Source organism: Drosophila gunungcola, unplaced genomic scaffold, assembly GCF_025200985.1.
Source record: "Drosophila gunungcola strain Sukarami unplaced genomic scaffold, Dgunungcola_SK_2 000083F, whole genome shotgun sequence".
NCBI classification, from domain to species: domain Eukaryota; kingdom Metazoa; phylum Arthropoda; class Insecta; order Diptera; family Drosophilidae; genus Drosophila; species Drosophila gunungcola.
In genome coordinates, this window is record NW_026453245.1 from 129,505 (window position 1) to 153,844 (window position 24,340).

At 35.9% G+C, this 24,340-nt stretch overlaps 1 long non-coding RNA gene across 1 annotated transcript; it reads right to left on the bottom strand.

Annotated features, from left to right (window-relative positions):
* Positions 1-509: 509 nt before the first annotated feature.
* LOC128264877 (uncharacterized) lies at positions 510-922 on the bottom strand. The gene is made up of 3 exons (XR_008268783.1): positions 844-922; positions 687-777; positions 510-605 (listed from the first exon to the last, which is right to left on the bottom strand). It is a non-coding gene; the product is annotated as an uncharacterized LOC128264877 (long non-coding RNA).
* Positions 923-24,340: the final 23,418 nt, after the last annotated feature.

Here is a 24,340-nt window from a genome sequence, read left to right on the forward strand (position 1 = left end):
GACGACATAGAAAAGGATTTGATTTTTTCAAGGGGTTGTTACGAGAGTGTCAGCCGATGGCACTAGCACCACTGCAAATATTGATGTTACCTTTCATATTAATTGTACTACAAATTTTATTGTTGAACTAAGATATGAAATAAATGGTTACAAAATTGAAAGAACACGGTTTGTTGGCATGGCAACCACACTTAAACATTTTCTAGAAGTAAATCATCTAGATATTCGGAATTCTTAAAATGCTGTGTGAAGTAAAAGACCTGATTTTAATACAGCGAAATTTAATTTCTCGCTTCCCTTAAAAAATTTATTGGGTTGGGCCTACGATTATAGAAAAGTTTTATTGAACTGTAAGCATGAACTTGTACTTTTGTTGACAAAAAATCTTGATGCTATTAATTTAGAAATTTATAATATTAGCTAGAAAATTAAAATATATGATATAATAAAGAGTGGTGCAAAATTACCAATGAAAAGCTGTGCAGTAGGGCGGATCATAAAACATTTTTTTTTTGACTTTGAAACGCTAATAGGGCTTAAAAGCTGTGTACACATGTCCAGAATACGTGTGCAAAATCCGATTGCTGTGCGACGATGTCTTCCGTCTGCGCATTGACAACAAAAATAAAAAAATTTTGGTATATTTACGAAAAATTTCAAATTCTAGAAAATTTTTCTCTACTTACATATTTCCAACTTTAACTAGTCAAAATTGGTATTCTCAGACACTAAAATACGTATGAATTGCTGTCGAATCTATACCTATTCTAGAGAACTCTGTAAAAAAGTCGGAAAAAGTAATCGAATCGGACCGTTTTTCCACGAAATCCGCTGTTTACTCACTTCACCTTGTTGAAAGTTAAAGTCGAAAGATTGCGTGTTCTTTAAATTTATTTCTCGAAAATTATAATTTGAAATTTGCATCCCTTCGCCACCTTAGATTTACGTGTGTGAATCGTTAGGGCCCAATACTAACTTCTGCGTGTCAACGTAAAAAAGTGTGTATGTAGACCTGTTGTTCTACAGTTGTTTAGTTTGTGTATCTCAAATAGTTCACAAGTGAATCGTAGTAAAGCTGTTTATCTGTATTTATCCACATCGACATGAGTGTATGTCGAAGAAATCTTACACTGAACATTTTAGGGCATCCTACAGATTTCGATGGGCGCATGCTGCCAACTCGAAAGGATGCTTTAAAGTATTACTTTTACGTGTGACATGGATTAAAAGAAGATAAGAAAGGTGGAGCAACTGTTAAAAAATGACGTTTCTACCTATAATCAAGTCAAAGAGACAGTGAGAGTGATGCTTTCAAAAAAAAAGTTTCTGTTTTTCATGCAAAGTTTAGAGTGTTGTTTGATGTAGCTGCCTGCAAGTGCCACCACTCCATCTGTAAATGCTCTTTGCAAAACAAAGTGCCAGCAGCGGAAAGGGAGTTTTTGCAAGATCAGCGTACAAATCGGAAAATGATCATAGGTCCGGTGGATAAGAAAACTACCGCTAAGCTGCGTAAACGAGAAGAGAGGAAAGCCATCGAGGATAACAGAGTTAACAAGAGACCAATTGAAGATGTGTTAGCCAGTGGTTCAGTGTGTGCTAGTGACGATGAAACAGTGACAGTGACATAAAAGGCGCTGACTTTAGTGTACCCGCTTTATCTGCTGATAGATGTACATCGAAAGGCCCACTTATTATTGACAAGAGCAAAGTAACATTTTCAAAGCAATACCCTGTGAGCTTCCTGAAGTTGAGAAAAATAAGCTCAGCACTGACCAACTCTACCTATATGATATGTGCAAAGCCGTATCATGTGGTGTAGTCTCTGATGAGCTAACAAAAAAACCTGGGAAGATGCATCACGCAAGATGGCTTACCACAGGTAGCCGTATACTTAGACTATACGTTTCTACTCCAAAACCTTTAGCCAATTTGAAGAATCTTACAATGTTCGTGGTGACAGTGTACGCTCCCTCATGGTTCCGTAGCAAACGTGAGGGCACTTTAAAAAACGCTTCTAAAATCCTATGGCATACAATGATTGCTTTACGTACTATCCCCAAGCAGTTGAAAGAAGTAGCACAAAAGGTTCTCCAAGATAACGCTTTCCACGCGCACCACGAAAATATTTTGGTGGCAATGTTACACGACGAGAGGATAAAAGTGCAGCAACAAGCAGTTCGTCGAATTTTGCAGGCCCGCAAACGCAGCAACCCTACTATCGTCCGGAAATTCATCCCACCAATCCTGAATTTCTCTGCAAATGATTATACAGAGATGATCGAATGGCCCGAGTAAAAAATTTCCGAACCACCGATAACCACCAACTTGACGGAAATCGAACGCATCATAGAAGCTCCGCTTGCCCAAATGCCTGACGTCCGATTAGCCAACGTTGCATCGCATACGCAATCTGTAGAGAGGGTTGTCAAAGAAGTAACAGAGGCTTCGAGTAAAAAATGTGGACACACAGCGCGCGACGGATTCAAACGCGTTAGACTCCAAGATCGAAACCTTATGCCCAAGTTTGAAAGCAAAAAAGACTTTAAAACGTAAAACTCGTCCCGCACGAGAGGGTGGTTGGCTGGGTGTGGGACGGGAGGGACTCGAATTGCAGCCACCGCCAAGAGGTGAGTCCTGGGCCTTTATGATTCACATATGTAAGTGAATCTAAGGTGGCAAAGAGCTGGAAATATCAGAAAATTATTTTTAAAAAATGAAAAAACAAGACGGAAAGCAAACTTCGGCAAGCCGAAGTTCATATACCCTTGCAGCTATTGCATTAATTAAATACTTTTGAAAACATTTAAATTATGATTTACTTGAGTATGTGCTAAAAAAAACATTAAAACTATGATGATTTGCAGATCAATTATTAGATAGTTATTTTATATATTTTTATTATTTCTATGGGAGCTATATGCTATAGACGTCCGATTTTGATAAAATTTATACCATAATTCTGAAATAATTAAACATTGCTATATGTCGAAGAACTAAACAAAAAATTAAAAAACAGAAAAGTTATAATTTTTTTTCATTTATTTTTCCGATTGTTCCTATGGGAGCTATATGCTATAGTCGTCTGATTTTGATGAAATTTAAACCGTAAATCGGAAATATTTTACCATTACTATATGTCGAAGAACTAAAAAAAAAATTAAAAAACAGCAAAGTTATAATTTTTTTTCATTTATTTTTCCGATTGTTCCTATGGGAGCTATATGCTATGGTCGTCCGATCCGGCTCGTTCCGACTTATATACTACCTGCAATAGAAAGACAACTTTTGGGAAAGTTTCATGCAGATAGCTTTAAAACTGAGAGACTAGTTTGCATATAAACGGACGGACAGACGGACGGACGGACGGACAGACGGACATGGCTAGATCGACTCTACTAGTGATGCTGATCAAGAATATATATACTTTATAGGGTCGGAAACGTCTCCTTCACTGCGTTGCAAACTTCTGAATGAAATTATAATACCCTCTGCAAGGGTATAAAAAAAATTCAAAAACTTTCAATATTAACTTTTTCCACGAAGAAGTGAGTAGGCGGATTTTATGGAAATGAGGTCTAATTTGATTACTTTTTTGACGTTTTGACAGAGTTCTCTAGAACAGGTATAGATTCTATAATAATTTTAACATGTTTTGGTGGCCAAGACAACCGTTTTTGGCTTGTAAAAGTTGAACATTGATACAGAAAAAAATTACCAAAATTCCCAATTTTCCATACATTCACCTAAATTTTTTTTTATTTTTGTCGTCAATGCGCAGACGGAAGACATCGTCGCACAGCAATCGGATTTTGCACACGTATTCTGGACATGTGTACACAGCTTTTAAGCCCTATTAGCGTTTCAAAGTCGAAAAAAAAATTTTTAATGACCCGCCCTACTGTGCAGTGATGCTAGTGCCATCGGCTGACACTCTCGTAACAACCCCTTGAAAATTAAGATAGCTTTCGTGCGGGATTAAATACAAGTTCTGATTTTGAATACATATACGAATTTCATCTTTTGGTTTAAATGTCTGATGATATGAGGAATATGTGTGATATTTCTTTTTCGAAATACTTTCATCTGAGATTGGTCTCTCACGAACATTTAAAGTTTCATTTATTTTGTTTGTTTCGAACTGAATTTTATTATGAGGTTTGAATTAGTAGTAGTTGGGATACATACGTTAACTGAAAACTGGTTCAGGGCACTGAAGTCGTCTGGAACGTTAAGCTAGCTGCCAACCGAGAGCGACCTAGGTTTGCAATTATAGCCTTCACATTGAATGATCAATTGATTACCAATAAATTTTCTAACATGAAAGTCCACTTGAACACAGAACACACGTACTTAAATGATGACTTAAATGTAATCTTTGAAATTGACAAATATGCACTTCTTTATTTCAAAAGAGTTATTACACCGCACAGCAGAACCATATTTATCACAAACAGATTTTAAAAGTAAACCTATTATCGTAGTATACCTTTCATATCAAATTAAATCGGTTAAATCAGGCCCTATCGAAGTAAGAATTTCAACCGATTTAACTAAATCAAGTCAGGATAACACTCAAACTTATTGCCTTCCTTGCATCGACAAGTTCATTGTAAAGGAAATTGGAGTTGTATTTATAAAACCTCCATTTAATTTTACTAGTCTTAATAAAAAGTCACAGAAAACTGCTCTCTGGCTCACTAAAAACCATCATAAAATTGTTTGGAACGTTGGGTTAAACAACTCTAAGTATACAAGAAAATATGTTAAACTAATCACTTCAGGCAAGGAGATTTTATGTAAAGGAACTGAAAAGAAACGATTTGTAGAAATCTTCCTTAGATCACCTCACATAACAGATGTGGAGGAATTGGCTTGCCCACCATTATGCACCGTATACGTAAACCAATTCCCTTTTTGCTCAGTACATATCTGCTCAATACATAGAAAAGCCTGTTAACAAAAATCCAAATAAAATATGACCCAAATTCAAATTTTTTGTGAACTTGTTGTTATTAGGGTGGGTGTTCCTTTTCAGTGACAAGCAGGTGTTTGTTATCAAATCGACATTCAGTGTCAAGCAAAGGGTCCCCTACTCAAAAGGTGGGGTGTTTCTTATCAGTGCAAGCAAAGGGTCTTTATCCAAGAGCGGGGGTGTTTGTTGTGTGAAACAACCCATGCCATTTTCTGCGGTGAGCTGTGGACGTGTGACGTGTGAAACTAGTTATGGTTATTAAGTGACAATGTGCACGTGTGAAACCATCCGTGACAATGTAAATCATATATACCAATCCTTTTTACCCTCTCCTCGCCACATTCTTTAAATCTAATTTGCGATCACCTGTCAGCTATGTGACCATACAAATATGCTAATAAATTGACCACGTCCACGTGTGAAACAACCCCTGAACCACTAAAAGGGTCGCTTGCGCTTGCTATCAACAACCTGTTAGTTGCCTGCGCCAATTAATTCATTTATGTTCATATTCGATCCGCGAACCTTGTCGTCAACCACTTAATTAAGATCCTTCGCTTTCACCCTCTGCTCACCCCATTTCCTAAATCAAATAGTTCACACGCTTTTTATAAACCACCTGTTTTACACCTTTGAACACACTTAATCTACTAGCCCCAATAAATCTAAACAATGCCTTTTACCCCACACTCAACACGTTTCTAAATAAGCATAATTTATTACCCTCTTAACAATCACCCGTCCCAGCCCCACCTGTCAAACTAGCATAATTGATAATGATGGCTAAGTAATGAGTGCTGAATGTATATATTTGTAAGAAGCTTGCATTGTTTTGGCAATTCTTTAAGCGAAAACAATCAACATTTTTGAAAAAATATTTTACTAGAGTCAACTATCACCCGTCCCAGCCCCACCTGTCAAACTAGCATAATTGATAATGATGGCTAAGTAATGAGAGCTGAATGTATATATTTGTAAGAAGCTTGCATTGTTTTGGCAATTCTTTAAGCGAAAACAATCAACATTTTTGAAAAAATATTTTACTAGAGTCAACTATTTCTTTGCTTAAAGAAAAAATTTGAAAATTATGTGATATAGTACTTTTGTTCGTTTTTTTTATACTTCTTAAATTTTTGAAAGAGTAGGGCTTGTGGTGGAATTGGCCCACCACGTCTAAATGTTTGTAAACAACTTACAGTAAAAATAGCAGCCTTATATGACTACAAGAAATTAATTATGACTGCTCTTTCATCTAAGGCAATCGTTCCCATGAAAACTCTAGGATATACTGGTACGATCTATCCAATTTTTTTAACTCATATTTTTAATATTTTTTTAGATTTCTTGTGAAAAGGAAGAGGGCGCCGTTCGGTGTTGTACATGGCGAGGGGGGTGAAGGAAAGAGGGCGCTTGGCCGGTGTTAACTTATATTTATGTATAATCGCTTTAAGTTAAGAAAAATAATAACAAAACTAAATCACCACGAAAATTAAATATTATGAACAATAACACTAATAATAAGCCTACGAATTAAATTTCAAGTTTGAGGTTCGAACGGATGGTTCGATCGAACTTGTTGATGCCAAACCAAAAATTCCAGCTGCAACCTTTTGGATCACAACTTGAATTTTAAATTTAAATTTTTAGGAAGTTTTATTCTAGTCATTTTAGAATGTCCTAGAATTTTTTTTTTTTTGGTATTTGTATTTTGCTTTGGTGTTTGTTTGGCCATATTTCTTTTTCATGGTAAAATAGGTTGTAATAAGATATTATGGAGACGCGCTCTGAGATGAAGCATTGTCGATCGAGCAAGTAGGTGGACATGAGTTCCGCGAGGAGTGTTTAGAAGGTACTTGACCACGTTGTAAGCCCAATGCGGATGGTGCGAAGCCGAAAGTATCTGCAAGTACGCCTGGTAAGCGGTCAATTAGGGCCGCTCGGCAAAATTGTGCCGCAAAAATTCAAGGCTTTGCAGCATGACTTATTACTCAAATGGAGCGTATAATTCAGGCAAATATTGCTGCACAATTTCAAGCATAGCCAAGACCGGTAGGGTCTGTTCCAGAGATCTGCATGGCTACACCACAACAACAAGTAAACCGCACACATACAATGTTTTTGTAAACTCGTGTGTCAAAACACCGAACCAAAATATGATGCGGTGTTTTTTACTCGTTTTTGTGTTGTTTCTAAGCGGAAAAAAACAGTAACTGTATCTTTTGCTATGTAGGCTTTTTAATCTTGTGAGCGGTCACCGCATATGATTTTGTACAACCCCTAAATATTTTAGGAAATAAGAAAATAAACTGAAAATTTTGAATTGTTTTCTTATATATTGTCATTTTTCTATGTGACATTCGCCTTATAATAAAAGCCTTTACTAATACCGATTTAGGCAGTCGTCCCGGTGAAGTCGGACAAATAATAAGTAGCTGGCAATTGAGATTTAAAAAGGGACAAGACGGATTGAGTGTGGATAAATTTATATATCGAGTTGAGGCATTAGCACACCAAACGCAGAGGTTTGATTTGGTGCAATGCCAGAGTTTTGTTCGATGAAAAGACCCTCGAATTTTATTGGCAATTCCATTTGCCTCAGATAGCACAAGTTAAAACTTGCTTACTGAAGCTTCACGCAAACAGTTTCGAAACACTCGAACTGATGTCGACCTGAAGGAATCTATCCGGAACAGAAAGCAGAAGGATAGGGAGAGCTATTGCGCAGGTCACTAATTACTTAGAAGTTGTCAGAAAAAGACTTAATATAAACTCTTCGCAAGAATTAAAATAGATTACACAGATTCAGTATAAAGGCATCGTGATAACTGCCGGCGTAGGGTAATCTTCAACGAGGATGTGAACCGTATGCAAGCAAGACTGTGATCTGGTGCATGAGTATCTTTCTGATGCTTCGGAGTTTTCGGATGCAGATTTGGTAGCAGAAGTAGATGCAACAATAATAATATATAATCTTAAACTAAAAAGCTATACTACAGTCAAGATGACTTTCGCAAGTTTAAGGGGCTCTAATAACTATTGCTGAACTGGAACCTCATTGCGTTTAAACTCCTGACGAGATGGTTGGATAAAAAATTAGCTTGCTGTTTCAAACATACCATTGTGCCCCAGTTATAGTTTTTAGGATATTGGATTGAGCGCGCTGGATAATGTCGATGTTGCTACTGCTCGCGTTCATACACAGCTGGAAACCATAAGACCATACTGGACCTTGTAGTCCACGCAGAGGGTAGAACGGGCGTTTAAAATCAGGTGAAGGCAATTGGCATTTAGTTTTAGATGTATTTTCTTAGCTTCGATGTGTCTCCGACAAGTAAGTTGCCTGTCAAGGTGGACGCAGAGATACGTACCTCGTGGGCTTGTGGGAGCTGCGTATTATTCAGGAATAGTGGGGTACACGTTTGTCCATTGAGTGTGAACGTTATATGTTTGCCCTTTTGCTCATTTATTTTTATATGCCAGCCTGACTGGCATGGCACCGTTGGTGGCGGCCAAACGAGGATCTGGCTGCTCTGCCGAAGAAAACTTCAGTTGAGGTTTGCGATGTAAATTAAATGCTTTGTGTTGCCTGAGAGCGTGCCGTTGCTACACGACAGGACAGCCTCTATAGTTTGTGCGGCTCTTCTACGGTGACCCTACGGTGCAAAAGGTACTGCAACTTATAAATCGGGTGCACTTCGTTTTGCTTTAAAGTTGTACGATCTGGCTCCAGCTCGACTTTAAAGAGCGGTTAGGGTTTTTTGTTTTGGTTCATTTTGTTTATAACGTTTTTGGAGATAAACATTCTTTTCTTTGAAGCCTCTTTGATTTCACAGGCGTCCACATCATTCTATTCTTTTTAGAACAACTTGCATGCCTTTGCTACTTTTAAGCTGGTACGTATAGTAATTCTTTTTTAAATCATTTAGTTACTTGGAAACGACTCGGAAATCTTCTGTTTTAGGTTTAAATTTAGTTCAACTTATATATAACATGGAATTCGAATTCGAATTCTTTTACCGAATAAATTTAGGTGGTTGCTTTGATTTTCTTGAAGCTGGTTCTACAGGTTCCAATTGACTTGTTTGGTAATTTCTATATAGCGATCCATACTAGTCTGAATTTAATCTTTTTCTAAAGCTTTGTTTTTGACAGCGACATCAATTATTGGTGGTGTTGTAGGTTTGTCCGTAGTGTTTTTCGATTTTGACGTAGACGGTGCATCAAAAACTGAGAGGGGAGATGGGCATTGAAATTTTCAAGACTGAGCTGCGGCAGCGCTGCATTGGCATAAGAAGTCACGGCGATAGAGAGCGGATTTCTTCGGGCGCGGTCAACGACATTGAGTTGTTTTTTGGGTCCGGTGAAAAGTACGAAAAATAAGCGTTTCTTTAAGCAACGGAGAGTCGGCGCTAGTCTTGGTGCTGCTTTTGTTTTTCGCGACTTTGACTCATAGGTTTACCCAAAGAACTCTTTATTGGTTTCATTGTCGTCATTAGGGCTCATAAGTTCTTCCCGGTTATTATATTTGCATAGGGAATAGCGTTCTTTCGATTTGGCATTGCTGCCTGCGTCTTTTCGCTTTTAAGTTATATTTTGTTTTGTTTATTACAAAAGTTTTAGAATTTTGTTTACGATGCAGTAGCGGAGCGAACACGTCTGCTCGGGGCAACTGTTGACTGTTAACTATATCATAAGATCATATTCTCGCGCTTGCTCTACAAATGATATATGTGGTGCTTTATATATGAACCGATCTGGGCGTACTACTACCGTCACCTAGAACTATAATTTTTTTTGCATATTTTGAATGTTTAGATTTTAAAAATATGATCCTTAAAAGATGTTTCAAAATACAAATTAGAGACGTGGACCGAGCCTTTATAAATGTTTTCTAAACTTTAAACGCGTTATGCTCGAAACTACTTTTTTGAGGTGGCTGACATTATATTATAAGTTCTACAGAACAGATTCCTTTGAAATATGGAATATGTCTTTTTTACCCTACTCTCTTTTGCGCCTGCCTCGGATTTGAAAAATTATTTTTTATATTTATTTTTTATTTTGAATTATAAGTATTTTTAAAATTTTCGAAATGGCCAAAAAAATTGGCTAACGTTTTTTTTTCAAGTTCACGCCGTTTTGTTATTTCAAATTATTTTTTTTTGAAAGTGGTAAACCCCATAACGACATCTTTACGTATAAAGAAATTGTTTGTTTTTTTTTCTGATCTCTACAATGGCTGAAATCATGTCAACCAGGGAAAATTTTAATGTTCTGTTTTTTTTTTGTTTTAAATGTCTATAAAAACCATTGATTTTTATATTGAAAATGTTTTCCATTTCTTTAATCTTGAAAAAATGCCGAAGTATCGTCTCAAATATTTAAAATAATAATATTTTGCAAATGAGAAAGTCTTTGAGAAAGAAAGAAAGAACCAAACACAAAAGAATGAGTGGTATAAAGTATAAATTCATTTAAATGTCACATCGATTAAACACCAGAAAACTTATAAAGGCATAATTAAATAAATAACAAGAAAGAAAGCAAACTTCGGCAAGCCGAAGTTCATATACCCTTGCAGCTATTGCAAAAATTAAATACTTTTGAAAAAATTAAAATTATGATTTACTTGCGTATACGTTGAAAAACATTGAACTATGATGATTTGCAGCTCAATTATTAGATAGTTATTTTATATATTTTTATTATTTCTATGGGAGCTATGTGATATAGTCGTCCGATTTTGATGAAATTCAAAGCGTAATTCTGAAATAGTTAACCAATACTATATGTCGAAGAACTAAAAAATAAATTAAAAAACAGCTAAGTTATAATTTTTTTTCATTTTTTTTTCATTTTTTTTTCCGATTGTTCCTATGGGAGCTATATGATATAGTCGTCCGATTTTGATGAAATTTAAACCGTAATTCTGAAATAATTAACCAATACTATATGTCGAAGAACTAAGAAAAAATAAGCTAAGTTATACATTTTTTTTTTTTTTTTCCAATTGTTCCTATGGGAGCTATATGGTATAGTCGTCCGATTTTGATTAAATTTAAACCGTAATTCTGAAGCAATTAAAAATTACTATATGTTGAAGAACTAAAACGACTATAGCATAAAGCTCCCATAGGAACAATCGGAAAAATAAATAAAAACAAGAAACAAGGGAATAATGCATTTTTTATATTAATAATGTATTATTTTGTTTTATTTTTATATTTTCAAATTATTTTCCAAATAAAAAAATATAAATTTACAATGTGTCATATTTATTCGAAATACGGCCAATATTAATATTAAATATAAAATACTATTTAGATTGAACAGAAAAATGTTCAAAATAATTATGGGCTTTTGTTTATTGTGAATATGAACTTAATTTGAAATAAATATGTATTGTTATTAAATTGAAGTTTAAAATGGTGAAATCAAATATGGAAATAGTTACTGTGGTTTACTACGCGGCGTGTTTAAATTAAATATTTTTAACTATTGTGGCATATTTATATCAAATACAAAAATGTTTGAATTTGCTATGCGCATAATAGAATAAAAAAAACCTATGCGACATAATTATATTTACTATTTTCATATTTGACTCTCATGCGTTAGGAAAAATAATTGATTCAATGATGAAATAATTATATTTTCTATGTTTCTTTTACCAGTGTAGGGAAAGAAAAAGAAAGAAATAGTTAACAACTCCACGTCACCGGACGCAGACGTGTACATTAAATGTATGTTAAATGTAAATTGTTTTTTGTTTGTTAAGAAAATTAAAATCGTTATATTAGTTTTATAGTTGTCCACATTTACATTTCGCCCATGCACTTTGGTTATTTGCCTTAGGCCCGACCCTTTGGGTCGAATTATATTGCTAAATATTATTTGTTTAACACTTTCGTCTCGCCTAAGTCCTCCGCTCGCTTCGCAAGGCGGACGCGTTGCCACTGTCGCCCCTCCCTCGAAGCAGTCCAGGCGTAGATTGATTTCGGTAATCGTGCTTGAGTGTTCCCACTAGAAATTGAGTTCTTCGGGCGTTGCGAAAACATGCAGCAATGCTGCGAGCCTATGCGAACAAATAAATTTCTTATTCTCTTGCCTAAAAGCCCCCACAATGCCGGCGTCTAAAAACTTTTTTATCTGCCCTTGTCCCAACAACTCACCTAATTTCTTTGGCTTTGTTAACAACCGGAATCGTTGGCTGGGTATATTTTCACTTTCCCTTCCGAAAAAATAATTGCGAGCACCATAAAAAAAACTTTTGACTGCGGAAATAACTTCTTCGGTGGAAGGTTCAAAGGGAAAAGAACGCTGGTGCGGCCCAATTATGGCGGCAAGCCCCTTAACAGCGAAAGAATGGAAATGCTCTCTCCAGATCATTGCCTTACACTTAGCTCTGTTGACCCGCCACATTTGCCACAAACTGTTACCGACACCTCCTCGTAGATGGCGCTAGAAACTGGGTTCAGTTTTCTCTTATACTACCAGCGCTACAATGTCTGTTCGCCATGTGCATAAAGTTAGCAGAACAACATTTGAAATTTAAACTTTTTTCTTATCGACAATTTGCCTTTATTTATCCGTAAATTATTCGTGAAAGAAAAAAATTTGCCGCTCAATTTTTTTAAAAATTATCTTACTAAACTTTAACATTTCCAAAATTTTTTTAACTGGCAATTTTCCGTTATTAATCCGTAAATTATTCGTGAAAGAAAAAAATTTGCCGCTCCTGTTTTAAGGATTTTTCTTTTAAAAACATCCTTCTAAACTTGAACTTTTCCTAAATTTTTTTAGCTGAGAATTTGCCGTTATTTATCCATAAATTATTCGTGAAAGAAAAAAATTTGCTGCTCGTGTTTTTATATTTTTTAAAGCAATAAACAAAATTTATCAAATGCATGGATGCCGACAGAGCTCTGCTAACTTGTCAATGTGTGTGCGACGTAGCGGCATATTCTGACACGTACAGTGTACGTGTCGGGCCACTCGATTATAGCTAATTTGTGTTGGAAAATTATATATGCATTCCTGGTGTTATTAATATATGAAAAAAGTAATTTGGAAAAAAAACTTTTAAGTAAATATACACATAAAAATTATCTTAACTGCTCCATTTGATAATTACAAAAGATTTTCATTTTTACCATTGAAAATTGGACAGTTGATGTTGGAAAATGGTGTTTTTTCAATATCTCTCTCTTTTTGAAAGATCTCTCAAGTCCCAAAAAAAAAAAATCATGCAAAATGGCGACAAAAATTCAATGTCTGTAATCGTGAACTTGCACGTGAGTGGCCAGTAACAATGGGCTGGCTAACAATTAATAAAAATAAAACTTTTAAATTTTTTCCATCATTTATTATTATGCCTGATTATATATTTATTTATTTTTCGTATTATGCATGTATTTTTATTGTTTAATATTTAGAATGATTTTAATTATAAGTAAACCTTTTACAATGTATTAAGCTAAAAACATATACTGGAACGCATTTGTTAGATTGGATGACACTTGGAAAAAGCAGTCGCTCAGATTACTAAGCAGGTTGGGCACAACGACCACAACGAAAAGTGGGCGGTAAAGGACATCCATGAGATCGAAGGAGGCGAAAAGGGTAGATCAACCACACTTGGGAATACCACTCATTATTATTTTTAATTACATGTGTGACTCTTTCTGCCGTTAAGTTGTTGTTGCGCCCAAATTACTAAAATAGCATTATTGATAGGAAACGCATATTCGAGCACAGACAAGACGCAAGCCGAACAATTTTTTTTTTCGGCGTATGCTCGAAACACGTTTTCAACATCTCGGCTGTAATATTTTACAGTGTAGCTATCCATTACATTTATAAATTATAAAATACTAATAATAATATTAATAAATAATAATTTGATTATCAATATGCCAAATATCCAGTAAGCATCGATAACAATTCTATGTAAAAAAAAAACTACTTCCACCACAAGACAAAGGAATGTAAAAACCCTACTCTCTTCTTAAGGATCTATAAAAAAACATCAATAAACTTAACAAAATATTGGCAACCGCTGCTAGATATCGTAGGCATTGGTCCTAGGTTTCTCGTCTTATATTGAATATCAAGTTCTACAGCTTACTCTCAAAGTGGAAACCGAAGGTAAAATTTATTTTCACGTTGATGCACTATGGTGCACAATAGTTAGTGCTTTCAAAATTGGTAAAGAGTCGGCTCATGAATATCATAGTTTGATCGATAATGGCTTAAGATAAGAGGAATATAGTTCCTAGTAATTCTATTAGGCACAGCAAAATGTAGGCGTCCCAGTAACTCGAGACTCTCCACTTCTCCGTGAATAAGTTTTCGAATAAAAGTAATACCAAGCATCTTTCTATGAATAGCTAAAGTTGGTAATCTAATTAGAAGAAGTCTACTTACTAGCCGATGCTAAGATAAGGTTTGCATCCCAATAAAGGCCTCGTAGTGCAAATAAAAAAATTCTTTTCTACAGATTCTATGCGGTTAATATGTATGTTCTTTTCCACAGATTGTATCCGGTTAATATATATTGGGGACTCCAAACTGGTGACCAATATTTAAGAATGAAATGAACAAAGTTTTTGTCACATATGGATCATCAAATTCCTTAGAACACCTTTTTATAAATCCAAGCACTCCCCTGGCTTTGTTCACCATAGATGAAATATGGTCAGAAAATTTAAGTTTTGGGTTTAAAAGCACGCCAAGGTCATCAATATGTCTAATTCTAGTCAACTCACAACCACCTAACGTAAACGTGGCATAATTTGGGATGACCCAAAAATTTCATTACTTTGCATTTAGTGCTATGGAAGTCCCATGTGGGACGCCTGAAGTAACTTGGATTATTTTAGAGACGGAGCTTTTAAAGAGGACTCGTTGTGTCCAACCACATAGACAACACAAAATCCATGTTAGCAGATCATTTCAAAACCCTAATAAGTCCAACATCAGAAGACAGTGATTTACAGAATCAAACGTTAGTGTAAGCAACGTCCAAGAGGTTTGTTGTTCTTGACTTACGACGTATAAACCCGTGTTGGCACGGGGATATGATCGACCTACAGAGATGTTGCAAGTAGGGGGTAATAATGTTGTCGAAAAGCTTGGGGATAGCGCACAACTTGGAAATACCTCTATAATTTTTTTGATTTTTTCCCTTCTTATGAAGGGGAATTACAAATGACTCCTTCCAAATAGGTGGGAAGTTAGAGGTTTCTAGGGATAGGGTAATCAATTTTTGTAGTGGTCTGCACAGGGTCTCTGCGCATTATCTAAGCAGACAGCCTGGAAAACCTTCAGCTTAACTCTTTTCAGATCAACGAGCACGGAGTTTTCACTTAAATTCGGACAAAAGATTGAATAAGATTGATGTGTATTGGATAAAGCTGCATATGTCGTTTGGAAAAACTGAGGAAAGAGATCGGCAATTGCCGGATCTGTGCTTGCCGTAGAATAGCGATGCTGGGTAAGACGCGGGTTTACGCTTAAAGTTAACCAAATTAAAAAACTGTTTTGGATCTTGTTAAAACTGGGTCCTACAACAAGTTAAATAATTTTTGTTTTTTTCATCCGGGGAACAAGTCACATTAGGTATGTTTATATCACCTAAAACTATTAACTGATCTCTGTCGAACAGTTTATTACAAATGAACTGTATAACAGAAAGGTGGAACGCATATATTGTAAACTCAGATGAGGGCGGGAACACCAGGGAACAATAATTTTATACCCAGAAATTCTATTTCATTAGTATCAACAAATGTTAGTAATTCGGACGTGAGGTTTGAGTCAACAGCAATTAAGACTACCCCTCCTCGTCTGAAAGGACGATCAAGCATATAAATTGTGTACTTACCCAGAAAAACTTCGGAGCTGAGAATCTCCGGTTTTAACCAGGTTTCTGTAAATAAAATAACATGGGATGAAAAAGAAATACTACACTCATAGAAATACAGTAAAATAGCCTTTGAATTTTCGCCTTCATTTGAAGAAAATTTCTTTCTTAAATTAATGGTGATTCCTTTCTCCAAACAAGAAATGCAGCTCTTCAACCAAGAAATATTATTTCTAAAATCAAGAAATAAAAATTCTTAAGTCTATAAATATTATTTTTTAAATCGAGAAACAATAGTTATAAAATTAGAAAAAATCTTTCATGAAACAAGACAAAATATTTCTTAAAAATAAGATAATTTCTCAGTGTTCTGCAAGGATAAAGCGTCGTGGCACACAAGAAATCGCAGTGGGCGACATACACACTTTAACAAGTTTCGCCGTGCAAACTACTTACACAAATGAAGCGCGCGACGAGATCGAACGGACAAGAACAGGAAAATCCATGGTTCGTTTTGTGGTAGACCGACCCAACCTGCTAGGTAACACCACCATAGAGTAAGAAATGTATAGAGGCACCATTTGCTGTGCCCGGACCTCTGCCCAAGCTCTGCTGAGAGCCATGTTCGAAGCTAACCTTGATTTCCCCCCCACTTTTCAGTTTTTGATTCGAACTTGCAATTCGGTCCCATGGTGAATTTGCAACTGCACTGCTCGCACCAGCCCTTAGCAATGGGAGCGAGCAGTTCAAATGCAGAAACTCACCGCGGGACCGAATTAAAGGTTCGAATCGAACCGTGAGAGACTGAATATTTCCCCTGTTTTAGTCTAGGTGGCATCACTGGAAAAGTCACTCGAGAGAGCGGCAGAGCAAATGGTGCCTCTATACATTTCTTACTCTATGGCGCGAGCATAAAAATGAGAATAAGAATGAGAGAGTAAAAAACCCGAACGCAAACGAAGTGCATGGACCTGCTGCTGTGAGAACGGTGGACCTTCCGCGGTCCGTTTTTTTGTGTCCAAATGCGTCGTATGAAATGACCAGTCTATATGTTGTATGGTTAGTGGTAACACACACGTAATTTAATTTAAACTTTTACTAGGGATTTGATGATGATAAAGATAAACATGATTTTTAAAATTTACATTAGAACATTTTAATTCACTAAAATACCAAGTTTGAAAAAAACACATTTTAATTTGGTCGTCGGCAGAAATCGAACTTAGACCTTCCTCGCGGGAGTAGGACGTTGTAACACTAGGCTATGTTCGCACTCAAAGAATGAACGTCAAAAGCAAAGACTGTTTCGTCAGCTTGGCCAAGTCATGTTAAAAAAATCAAAACAATCATACATTTTCAGAGATGGCTTAGAATCTGATACTATCTATTCAGAAATTGTTTATTTTTATGTATTAACAATAAAAAGATAATACCATTTTAGATAATTTCCTTAAGTTTTTGTCTGCTTAAGTTAGCTAAGCACATTAGGACACGTCAGTGTTTTTCCTTTTTCAACAAATACAAAAATAAAAGAATCCCTAAATGGGATTCGAACTCATGCTGCTCATATTTACCAAAAAAAAACCAAATTAAGTCTTTTTCCTATTTTTAAGAAAGTTTACAGCTTACAATCAGAAAGGATTTTCATTTTTAATTACAATTTTTTCTTGAATCAAGAAATTTTTGTCATTGATTCAAAGACTAGCCGATTTAAAGGACAGCTTTTAAAATTTTGGGAATTTTTTTCTATGAGTGTATCAGAGTACAATTTAGTCAGCTTACTAAGTAAGCCTCTTGTAGGACAGAAGAAATGAGGAAGCTAGTAGAAGTGGAAGGCGGTGGGGATGGCTCAATAAGGGAATTTACCATTTCCCTTGAACTGTTCTTTTTATACCCTTGTATTATAATTTCAGTCAGAAGTTTGCAACGCAGTGAAGGAGACATTTTCAACCCCATAAAGTATATATATTCTTGATCAGCATGACTAGGAGAGTCGATCTAGCCAAGTCCGTCTGTCCGTCTGTCCGTCCGTCTGTCCGTCGGTTTCTAAGCAAACTAGTCTCTCAGTTTTAAAGCTATCTGCATGAAACTTTCCCAAAAGTTGTCTTTCTATTGCAGGTAGTATATAAGTCTGAACGAGCCGGATCGGACGATTAAAGCATATAGCTCCCATAGGAACAATCGGAAAACAAAATTTAACAAAATTATAACTTTGCTGTTTTTCATTTTTTTTTAGTTCTTCGCCATATAATATTGGGTAACTATTTCAGAATTACGGTTTTAATCGGACGACTATATCACATAGCTCCCATAGAAATAATAAAAATATATAAAATAACTATCTAATAATTGAGCTGCAAATCATCTTAGCTTCAATGTTTTTCAACGTATACGCAAGTAAATCATAATTTTAATGTTTTCAAAAGTATTTAATTTTTGCAATAGCTGCAAGGGTATATGAACTTCGGCTTGCCGAAGTTTGCTTTCTTTCTTGTTTTTTTAGTTCTTCGACATTTAGTAATGGTTAACTATTTCAGAATAACTGTTTAAATTTCAATTTCATCAAAATCGGACGACTGTAACAAAAAGCTTCCATGGAAACAATAAAAATACTTAAAAAAAAATTTTTTTACGATTACGATTTTAAACCTTATCATATCGCTGCCATAGGAACTATCGAATAATTGAGCTGCAAATCATCATACCTTCAATGTTTTTTAACATATAAGCAAGTTAATCATAATTTAAATGTTTTCAGGAATATTTAGTTTTTGCAATAGCTGCAAGGGTATTTGAACTTCGGCTTGCCGAAGTTTGCTTCCTTTCTTGTTTTAAATTTTGTTTTCCGATTGTTCCTATGGGAGCTATATGCTATAATCGTCCGATCCGGCTCGTTCAGACTTATATACTACCTGCAATAGAAAGACAACTTTTGGGAAAGTTTCATGCAAATAGCTTTAAAACTGAGAGACTAGTTTGCGTAGAAACCGACGGACAGACGGACGGACAGACGGACTGACAGGCGGACAGACGGACTTGGCTAGATCGACTCTCCTAGTCATGCTGATCAAGAATATATATACTTTATGGGGTTGAAAATGTCTCCTTCACTGCGTTGCAAACTTCTGACTCAAATTATATTACCCTTTGCAAGGGTATAAAATATTATAACTTTGCTGTTTTTTTTAGTTCTTCGACATATAGTAATGGTTAATTGTTTCAGAATTACGGTTTAAATTTCATAAAAATCGGACGACTATATCATATAGCTCCCATAGGAACAACCGGAAAAAAATGAAAAAAAATTATAACATAGTTTTTTTTAATTTTTTTCTTAGTTCTTCGACAGATAGTATTGGTTAATTATTTCAGAATTACGGTTTAAATTTCATCAAAATCGGACGACTATATCATATAGCTCCCATAGGAACGATCGGAAAAAAAAATAAAAAAAAAATTATAAATTAGCTGTTTTTTAATTTTTTTCTTCTTCGACATATAGTATTGGTTAATTATTTCAGAATTACGGTTTAAATTTCATAAAAATCGGACGACTATATCATATAGCTCCCATAGGAACAATCGGAAAAAAAAATGAAAAAAAATTATAACATAGTTTTTTTTTAAATTTTTTTCTTAGTTCTTCGACAGATAGTATTGGTTAATTATTTCAGAATTTCGGTTTAAATTTCATCAAAATCGGACGACTATATCAAATAGCTCCCATAGGAACAATCGGAAAAAAAAATAAAAAAAAAATTATATATTAGCTGTTTTTTAATTTTTTTCTTAGTTCTTCGACATATAGTATTGGGTAACGATTTCAGAATTACGGTTTTAATTTCATCAAAATCGGACGACTATATCACATAGCTCCCATAGAAATAATAAAAATATATAAAATAACTATCTTATAATTGAGCTGCAAATCATCACAGCTTCAATGTTTTTCAACGTATACGCAAGTAAATCATAATTTTAATGTTTTCAAAAGTATTTAATTTTTGCAATAGCTGCAAGGGTATATGAACTTCGGCTTGCCGAAGTTTGCTTTCTTTCTTGTTTTTTTAGTTCTTCGACATTTAGTAATGGTTAACTATTTCAGAATAACTGTTTAAATTTCAATTTCATCAAAATCGGACGACTGTAACATAAAGCTTCCATGGGGACAATAAAAATATTAAAAAAAAAATTTTTTTTCGATTACGATTTTAAAACCTTATTATATAGCTGCCATAGGAACTATCGAATAATTGAGCTGCAAATCATCATACCTTCAATGTTTTTTAACATATAAGCAAGTTAATCATAATTTAAATGTTTTCAGGAATATTTAGTTTTTGCAATAGCTGCAAGGGTATTTGAACTTCGGCTTGCCGAAGTTTGCTTCCTTTCTTGTTTTAAATTTTGTTTTCCGATTGTTCCTATGGGAGCTATATGCTATAATCGTCCGATCCGGCTCGTTCAGACTTATATACTACCTGCAAAGGAAGACAACTTTTGGGAAAGTTTCATGCAGATAGCTTTAAAACTGAGAGTCTAGTTTGCGTAGAAACCGACGGACAGACGGACGGACAGACGGACTGACAGACGGACAGACGGACTTGGCTAGATCGACTCTCCTAGTCATGCTGATCAAGAATATATATACTTTATGGGGTTGAAAATGTCTCCTTCACTGCGTTGCAAACTTCTGGCTGAAATTATAATACAAGGGTATAAAAAGAACAGTTCAAGGGAAATGGTAAATTCCCTTATTGAGCCATCCCCACCGCCTTCCACTTCTACTAGCTTCCTCATTTCTTCTGTCCTACAAGAGGCTTACTTAGTAAGCTGACTAAATTGTACTCTGATACACTCATAGAAAAAAACTCCCAAAATTTTATAAGCTGTCCTTTAAATCGTCTAGTTTTTGAATCAATGACAAAAATTTCTTGATTCAAGAAAAAATTGTAATTAAAATGAAAATCCTATCTGATTGTAAACTTTTAAGAAAAAAACTTTCTTAAAAATAGGAAAAAGACTTAATTTGGTTTTTTTCCGGACGACAACAGCAACAACAATTGTTTAATTTTTAAAGGTAAATTTCAAAAATGAAGCGCGCGACGAGAACGAACGGACAAGGACAGGACAATCCATGGTTCGTTTTGTGGTAGACATTTTTATTTGGTCGTCGGCTGAAATCGAATCCAGGCCCTCCGCGCGGCAGTTGGACATTGTAACACTAGGCTATGTTCGCACTCAAAGAATGAACATCAAAAGCAAAGACTGTTTCGTCAGCTTGGACAAGTCATGTTAAAGAAATCAAAACAATCATACATTTTCAGAGATGGCTTAGAATCTGATACTATCTATTCAGAAATTTTTTATTTTTATGTATTAACAATAAAAAGATAATACCATTTTAGATAATTTCCTTAAGTTTTTGTCTGCTTAAGTTAGCTAAGCACATTAGGACACGTCAGTGTTTTTCCTTTTTCAACAAATACAAAAATAAAAGAATCTTTAGATGGGATTCGAACTCATGCTGCTCATATTTACTGCTCAGATTTCTGGTCAGGCAGGTCAGTAAAAAGCAGCTTTTCTATATTTCAAGAATACTTCTTTCTTGATCTTAAGGGCGATTTCTCCTTTAAAGACCTAATGAATGATGTTGCTGTGCTGAACGCCCTTTGAGCTTTCGGCAAAGTCATTGTTGACTTCGTATTTTACCGTTCTTTTTCTTTCGAATTGCTTTTGTAAGTCAAAGTCTGGTTTTCTATTTTTGGAGGATATTGCTCTATGGAACTGCCTTTGGAATTTGCCTTTGAAAATTACCTTTAAAAACTAAACAATTGTTGTTGCTGTTGTCGTCCGAAAAAAAAACCAAATTAAGTCTTTTTCCTATTTTTAAGAAAGTTTTTTTCTTAAAAGTTTACAATCAGAAAGGATGTCCATTTTTAATTACAATTTTTACTTGAATCAAGAAATTTTTGTCATTGATTCAAAGCCTAGCCGATTTAAAGGCGAGTGTAACCACTCAATTAGACTAAACTAATTATTTTGAGAACAGTGATCCAAGGTCTAGGAAGAGAGAGAGCCTCGCTCTCCTGCAGCCGTCATCGCTCGCCTAGCTCCTTGGTGCCGGTTCCCACATCCCTTCCTTCCTCATTAGCTTCAGCTTCAATCCATCCTGGTTATGTTGGTCCTTCTCCTCAGGGTCTTGTTGCTCGGATGGGGTTACTGAATCCGAGACTTGACCTAAGCCAGGATCTTGAATGGGCTCCATGTTGGTATAATCATGTGATTCCGTCTCTTTGGGAATCTGATTAAGACGACTAACATTTCTCATAAGCATTCTGCCTCCCCCTACTTCTTGATCTATATCACCTGTCCTTTCTTCAACTTCATATTCAGTGGTGTCAAAGTTCTGTGTAAATTTGTGGGGAAAAACTACATTTTCAAGGGCAACCTTATCTCCTACGCTAATTTTAGCTTCTTTGGCTCCTCTTCTTTTGTCAGCAATTTTCTTTCCTTTTTGCTTATTTATACAGTACCTATCCTTTTCTACTGAATCTGTAAACTCTCCCACCAAATCTTGTATTGCCGGAATCTTATCTTGAATAACTCTATTAAACATTAGTTCTGTTGGAGCCGTGCCTGTAGTGCCATGAGGGGTAACATTGAACATGAGTGTAAAAGTTCTGATTTCATCTTTTAGATTTTTCTTGTGTAGATGGGCTATCTTTAGACGCTTTACTAAAGCTCTATTCATGTTTTCAACCTCGCCAATGGCCTGTGGCCAATAAGGTGGTGTCGTTATTTGCACAATTCCGCACGATTTGCTAAAGTTTCGAAACTCAACACCAACATACTGACGAACATTACCAGTCCTCAAATGCCTTGGGTATCCTAACCTGCTAAAAATTTCCTTACATTAGCGGTTCAGATGTGATTGAGCGCAAAATTTTAAACTCCATATACCTCGAGAAATAATCTGTTAACACGAAGATGTATTCGTTATTCGGGAGTGGCCCTAGTAGGTCTGTAGCAACTGAAAGCCACGGCCCATTCGGAAACTCGGTTCTCTTTATTGGAGGTGGATGTGTCGTCTGGGATACTAAAATACAATCTCGACAGTCCTTGACAAATTTTTCGGTATCCCTGTCGATCTGGGGCCACCTGGAGCGCAGCCGCCGCTTCATTGCCGATTCGCCAGGGTGGCCTTCGTGTGCCAGTATTAACACCGATCGTTTTAGGGTTGACGGAATGACTATACTAACTTCTCTTAGCATAATTGTATTAATAGTTGACCACTCATGTCTGAAGGGTTCAGTTTATTTGAAAGTGCGGAGTTCCAAGAACCCTGTTGAAGGCAGTTCATTGCGTCGACAATTTCCTCGTCCTGAGCACTTTTTTCGGCGATATCAGATATGGCTATCGCAGTATGCTGTGGTCGCCCTTGAGGTCGTAACAAGTGGAAAGTGTTATCTCACACAACCGGGATAAACTGTCAGCTATATTTTCCTTGCCGGATTTATAGATGATTTTAAACTTGTACGCCTGAAGACGAAGAAGCCATCTTTCGATACGCGCCGGAGATTTTGATGTAGGCTTAAAAATCGCTTCTAGTGGCTTATGATCAGTCACTAGTTCAAACTCGAGTTCTATTAAATAAAATAGTATTTCTCTACTGCCCAGACTAAAGCTAAACTTTCCTTTTCTGTTTGTGAGTAACGTTTCTCCACATTTGTTAAGCTTTGTGGGGGCCAGAATTTAAAGGAAAATTAATTTCAATGAATTTAGCGGAATGTATTTTACCCTTCAAAATCGTATATTCCTCGAGTCACAAGTAGTGTATATCGCTGACATGATCGAATAGCGCTCTTTCTTTCTCTCAGAACAGTTGCGTGCGTAGGCAGAGAATAAGCGAAAGAAGTTTAGGAAAATTCCATTGAAGTTTGGCAACGTTGCGTTAAACAGGCAGACGAGCGTAAGCTAGTCGCATCGTTCTCTCGTGTTGACGGAGTCGCATAGCCCGATCTCTCTCGCGCGTCAGCGAAAACGCATAAGAGCCAGAAACGAGAACAAAAACCTGGAAGGATTCCGTTATTTGAAGTTTCGCAACCTCGCTTAGTGCAGACAACAGCGCGTGCCAGAATTTTCGTTCACTTCATTTCAAATCGTAAAACAGTACACACGTCTACGCTGCGAGCGCGATTTCGAAAGTGAATAAAAATTTTAACGCCACGTGTAACTAGTGAAAAGTGTTTTATACCGGCGAGACAGCCAATATTGAGTTATAGTGCTACACATTTGAAAAAACAAAAACTACAGAAGCAGGCCAATATCGTCGTGTTAGTAAAAGCTGGCCAGGAAGTACCGAGCTTGCTACTATCGCGCTCGATTACTGGTCGGCGGACAGCTTGAGGATCAGCATTGTGAGGCAGCGTTAAATTCTTGTGTCCACATTGCTCGGTTACGTCACCAAAACACCGCACGCCACGTGCGGCTGGATTATATAC